The 6,400-nt window shown below is 32.4% G+C and overlaps 1 long non-coding RNA gene across 1 annotated transcript; it reads right to left on the bottom strand.

Annotated features, from left to right (window-relative positions):
• Nucleotides 1–304: 304 nt before the first annotated feature.
• On the bottom strand, nt 305–6,135 carry LOC118185988 (uncharacterized). Its single transcript, XR_015040423.1, has 2 exons — nt 5,587–6,135; nt 305–5,476 (listed from the first exon to the last, which is right to left on the bottom strand). It is a non-coding gene; the product is annotated as an uncharacterized LOC118185988 (long non-coding RNA).
• Nucleotides 6,136–6,400: the final 265 nt, after the last annotated feature.

Raw genomic sequence — 6,400 nt, 5'->3', positions numbered from 1 at the left:
TATAAGAGATGAAAGCTATGTAATTAAAATTGCTTACTTTGTTATTCTGAATGATGATGCTATTGTGCGAGAATTACATCGCACTTGTGTGTAACACAAACAATTTGATCAATAAAAAGGATTTTTTTTCTTTCAAATGCTATTTTTTTTTGGTCTCTGAAAAAAAAATATCATATTTAGATAAATAATACATTTTTCACTTATTTATGAGCTGCATTTTTCTATTCCACTGTTTTGTTTTCCGGTAAAAGCATCTGCCTTGAAGAAATTAATAAAATGTAAATTCCTCCAAGAAGATACTAAAACCGGACCTCTTGGATAAGGTCCATTTTTTTATTTTTTTTTTCCCAAAGGATTACAGAAGCTTAATACAAAATAATCATTCTTGTATGCATGATACAATGAAAAAGTCAAATGAAACAAAAAACATATTACTGTTGTAAAATATATAAGGTACCAAAAATTAAAATAAACATTTAAAAAAAATCAAAACGATTTTTCGATGTAAATCCAATATGAGAACTAACCCATTATTTTCATTACACCATGTGAGATGTTATATTGATAATACAATAAATAATCAAATGAAACAAAAAGTACATTTCACATTATTACAAACATAAATGGAATCATTAAATATCAACAAAAATTTCTTTCCCTCCCCCCCTCTTTTTCGTCGAAACATACATGGAGGGGGTGTTTATAAAATAAAAATGATTAATCAGAATATTGCCATAATGTATCAGTATTTTTCTTCATATTCGACAGTTCAAAGAAAAGTTTTCTACATAACCTCCATAGCAATTATTATAACAGTGATCATGGTTAATTCGGGGACATTCGTGTATCAAGTTTCCAAAAGAAATGCAACATGAATTCTCATCGCAAATGAAATACAGAGGATTTTGCTTACATATCTCACACCAGTTATCTTCATTTCGCATATAAGAAAGGGTATCCCTTTCATTTTAACATAAGAAATGATTGAATTTTCTGAAAATTTTACATTTCGTTCTGGTAGTGTCTGGTTGACATCGTAACCACAATTCTAAACATTTGTTGCAGCTTTTCAAATAAATATTAGACTCGTTATTTTGAACAATTACATGTTTTACAAATGTGATATGTGCAATCTTTAGGTGTAAAAGAAATATAACATCATCATCTAAGAAAAACCAGGCAATAAATTGTTTAGAAAACCACTTATTAAATCGAATTCTTTCATAGAGAGTTAAACTTTCATCCCAAAATACATCTCTGTTCTCTAAGGAGAAACTACTTTCAAAATCAATCCAGAATCGACCTTTCTCTATTATATCTCTTAAAATCGTACGAGGAATATTCAGTTCTACATTATACAGTTCAGCTATACATAATATCGAAGATAAAAAAATAGTTTGAATACACATATCTTGCAAAGAAATTGGTTGAAATAAAGCCATATCTTCTGGGTATTCTATGGGAGGGAAACACATTTTTGGTTTTTGTCGATCATTAGCATAAAAAAATATAAGTTGCAAAAATACAATGTCACACTCTACAATAAAATGTTACAAAAAAGTTCCATTATTTTTTTTTAATTCATGTCTTCTTCACGCGTGTTATAGTGACCATAAGACAATGATTGAATTCCATCATCTAACAAATATTTTTTGTCATAATATCCCGAGAGGCTAGCTTTATTTTGAAAAATCGTTTGCAGTTCGTGCTTTTTTGAAATGATTGAATATTGAGAATTCCTAATCAGGGAAGCATTTTCGAAAACGTTTTTATACGTTTCAAATCCAATGTTTTTGAGCGCGCTCCTTTTGATTCCTTTCGCGGTCCTTTTGACAGTATCACCGAAACGAAATGCGTACATTTTGCATTTCAAACCCACAAATTCCGATATGGGGGTGAGTGTCTCACTTTTTAGAAATCCCAGTTTTCCACGGTTTTCTTCATTAAACATTATATGATTGGGTTCGAAATTACTGCAATCCAAAATATTTAAAAAATTCGTTTTTAAATCACTATATACATCTTCAGTTGTTATATAGAGATACAAAGAATCTGTATCTGTGTATAACAACTCGCATTTTTCTATGTAAAAGTGTTTAAAATGGGAATAGAATAATTTATACATGTGCAACTTCGCTAATTCTAAAACGCTGAAACCTATATAAATCGGTTTATCTAGACACAAATTTGGATTTTTCATTTTGAAAACTGAAAGATTTTCATTTATTATTTCAAAATATTCCAGCAGAGGACTGTTTAACTTTTTTTGGCATTGTTCCTCACTAAAAACGCCCTGTACGCGAATACGTTTCCTAACATTTTGACAGGTTTTTCCATAGGAAGCGTTATTCATCTTTTTAAAGAAAGATTTTTCAAATTCGCTAGACGCATTTTGTCTTTTCATATTATTGAAAGCAATGTATTCTTTAAGCCACGCTCGTTGTTTGAAAGCTAAAATTCTATGAATTTTCTTAATTATTAAACCCTGTTCTACGTAAAACTTTAGATTTAAATAATGAGCGATGTAGTTTTTTTTTTCAAAAAAATTGGGTAATAATTTTTTGCATGGAAGTGTCGTCTCTAACTGAAATTTTTTGCTCAGGGTTTTGGCGTAAGGCGATAGCATGTCAAAAGTGAGTTCAAAATGTTCCGGTGCTAGCGGTAAATCATTGTGTTGGTCATGCAGATGGGAGGGATATAACAGATCGGATTCGATAATATACCCCACATCACCGTCTTCAACACAAGACAAAATATCAAACGCCTCCACCTCATTTTCCTTTAACCAGTAAAAACCTCCCAATGGCAGATGCTGGCTCATTACACACCCGTATAGATTATTTGCGTCTAAGGCTAAGATATAGCTGTGTGGTAAATCGGGTTTATAACTCTCGGGGATATAAAGATTTTTTGCAAGAGCATAACGTCTACCCAGAAAACAAATACCTCCTCGCATTTGGTTTTCAAACCAAATGTATTGATTCACATCTCCTAGAAGCTCTAATTCAATTTTAGACGCTTTCAGTCCGGCATTCCACGTTAATTCGGCAGCCGTTATAAAATGTACAGGATCCAACTGGTAATATTTTAGAGCGGTGCGTCTGAAGGATAAAAATACTTCGGCTAGCAAAATAACATCTGTATTTTGATATAACTCTAAGTAATCGGCAAAAGTGTTACATCCAAACGAATGAAACACGTGTGTGGCATGTGCATAATCTTCGTCGGAAACTGCTTCTCCTTGTAATACATTATTAAACGCGCTCTGCGGTGGAAGCGAAGTTTCATCCAACACCGATGTTGACGCAAAATATGAGTAAGGAAATACGCCTTTCCGCAATAACAATTCTCGTTGGGGATTTTTCTCAAAAAATGCATTAAACAATTTAAATTCGTGTTGTGACGTTTTCAAATTCGACACCAAAGTGTCCAAAGACGCATCTAAAAATTGAAACGAATCAATAAATTTCATTTCATCTAGTGTAAACATGGTGAATTTTTCCAAATTCACCGGAATAATGTTAACTTTATTTGCATACATTTTCGGCATGTGTTTTAGTAACAGGTGACTATCATAATTCCTGAAATTATGAATTACCACCGGAATGTAGTTTGACACTTTAAAATTCAAATTACAGGAGCGATGTGCAAGACCTCTCACATGCCCATCACTCCAGTGGCAGTGATCTCTGACCCGAACATCGCCTTCTAAGAAAGGATTCAAACATATACGACATATATTTGAATCGTAACTTTTTTCCGACGTCTCCTGCATCGGTAAACACTCTTTCATCTTTTGCAAAATTTTAGATTTGATTTCGCTCAACGTTGTGAAAAAATGTTCCATTACATTCTCTCCGCAAAAATATTCATGAAAATTAATCTTGTCTTCCACGTCAGTAACTATTAGGGTATAACTAATAGGAATATGCTGTTCAATTGGGGTAGTATGACTCTTTTGCGGAGAAGGAAACGCAGTTTGAATCTTGCGCGTGAGGCATTCAAAATCGGTAAAGACACAAAAAGGAAGATAATGCATTTTCATTAAATTTGTAAATTTAAGAAGTGTGTTTTTAGGAATGCTAACTTTCTGCGGTTTGTTTTCATTGCAAAGAGTTTTGTGATACTCTAACGTTTCCCTTCTCTGAAACCCACTTAAACAAGTTTTACAAAAAAAATTTATTCGTTTTTCGTTTGCGTGTAATAGACGATTAAAATTTCGAATACAAAAGAAATGTTTTTGAAAATATAGCAAATCTACTGTTTTTGTCGCATTTCGCTTTTCACTTAATTGCAAAGGTGATATTTCATTTTCCTCATATCCATATACGTTTATGGATACATCGTTCAGGTTTTCAAACATTTTTACATCGCCTAACGCTAAGGGAAATTTGAGGGATCCTAATTTAAAACGTGATATATCCTTTTTATACAAGTAAGCCTTCTGAGGATTTCTAGTGAATTTCGGAAAAACACTTGCGGCAACAGAATATAAAAAACAATTGTCGTCACCACATTTGATATTTAACAACGCTTTTCTATTTTTTAATCCCGTCGGTAAAGCGATGTTTTTACAACCACCGCGATTTTCCCGATAGTTTCCAACGTGTAAGTCAAGGTACTCTAACTTTTTTATTTTCCACCCGCTTCCATTACGCACAAAATTATCTATCAAATTTAAAATCTTTTTAAAGCATCTGTCAATGCTTTCGTAGATTTGGTTAGAGGATAAAATCCTTTCGCAATGAGAACAAAAATAAAAACACTGATTAATTTCTTTTTCACCTTTCCCCAGTTTCTCAAAACATATTTTCAAACATATTAAAATCCTGAGTCTTAAACTCGATCTAGTATTTAAAATGTTGTATATGGCAGGGCGTGCCGTTCTGAATATCTCATACGGATCTTTCTGAGAAGCATCGAATGTTGTTCTTAAAGAGCGCAAATAGCCTCGGTGGGCTTGCGCTAACTGAATAAAATTCATCATTTGAAAAAAAAAAATAAAAATAAAAATAAAAATAAAATAAAATAAATAAATAAATAAATAAATAATGGAACTTTTTTGTTTACAATATTATATAAAATTCATATTAATTTACTAACTTCCACTACCGCTTTCCAGCAAAATTAGCATTTTGATATCTTTTTTTTTTATTTATTTATTTATTTTTTTTTTTTTTATTTTACATACAGTGACTCTTAATCACCCCCAAAGCTTCGATTATACGATCAATACAATTCATATTTATATTAAATCTTTTGGGGGTGGCGGCGGTTTCGGGATACACCCTTACAAATGAAACATAATTGACATTTTTGAAGTCACAAGTTTCTATTGAAACATTTTTTCCAATGTATATTTTAATTTTTTTGAGTTTTTTGCGGGAGGTTTCGCCTTCCTCTGGAGCGAGGTTTAAAATAAGATCTTCCGACGGCTGCACATCCCCCAACGTGTCCACACATCTACGTTTGCGTTCTAAAATAAACTAATTTTAATTATAATTTTATGCTTAACATTTATCGCAGAAAGTATTTAACAATAAAAGAACAATAACACACACACAAAAAAAAAAAAAAAAACCTTACGTTTCACTAACCATTACGAGCTTCCATTGTAATCCTTATGGAGGATGATAGCGCCAACCTCACCGCTTCGAAATGTAATGATCAAGTGAGAGTTTCACAAGTCTCTCCTTGTGCGCTTACAGGATGTTTACGCTTTCAAAACACGTATTTCATCAAATACTACTTTCCCCTCCCCCTCAAAATCTTAACCTTGATCTAACCTTTCTCAAGGAAAAGCGACCATCTCGTTCCTAATTTAGCAATGCAGAATATTATCCCAGCCCACTCAACTGAAATCAACCCTTTCAAATGCGCATATTACATTCGACTCGTGAATTTTAATTAAATCATTTCCTTTTTTTTTTTTTTTTTTTTTTTTTTTTACAAGCCTCTCATCCTTCATTTAACCTTTTTCTTCCCTCACTACATTAAACGCACTATTTTAGAAAAACATAGTATATGACAAACAGTCTCGCCTACATTACCGCCTACTACTACATCCAAGTACGTTTGAAGGTCATGGACGACGGCACTTCCGGGGTGCAGGGATACTCAAATCCTAACTACTTAGGTCTGCTATAACATGTAGATGTGCACCTCGTATTCTGGTTGCAATCGGCCGCACCAAAAGAATATATATATATATATATTTCCACTCTGTTACTTGGCTCAGTGATCTCAGTTTCGTTATTCTTATATGTTTGTAAATTGTGCATTTTTTGCTTTAAAAATGATTGAATTATGTTGTTCTTATCTTCCGATTAAGGTTTTTATGCCTTTAGTAAATCTGTCTGCAATATTTTTAGAATTATTAACAATTTAAAAGTTGTTTAAG

The sequence above is a fragment of the Stegodyphus dumicola genome, chromosome 3 (genome assembly GCF_044657685.1).
Source record: "Stegodyphus dumicola isolate Sdum_Otavi_A_Nest chromosome 3, ASM4465768v1".
Classification (NCBI taxonomy): domain Eukaryota; kingdom Metazoa; phylum Arthropoda; class Arachnida; order Araneae; family Eresidae; genus Stegodyphus; species Stegodyphus dumicola.
This window is presented reverse-complemented; position numbering and strand designations above follow the sequence as displayed.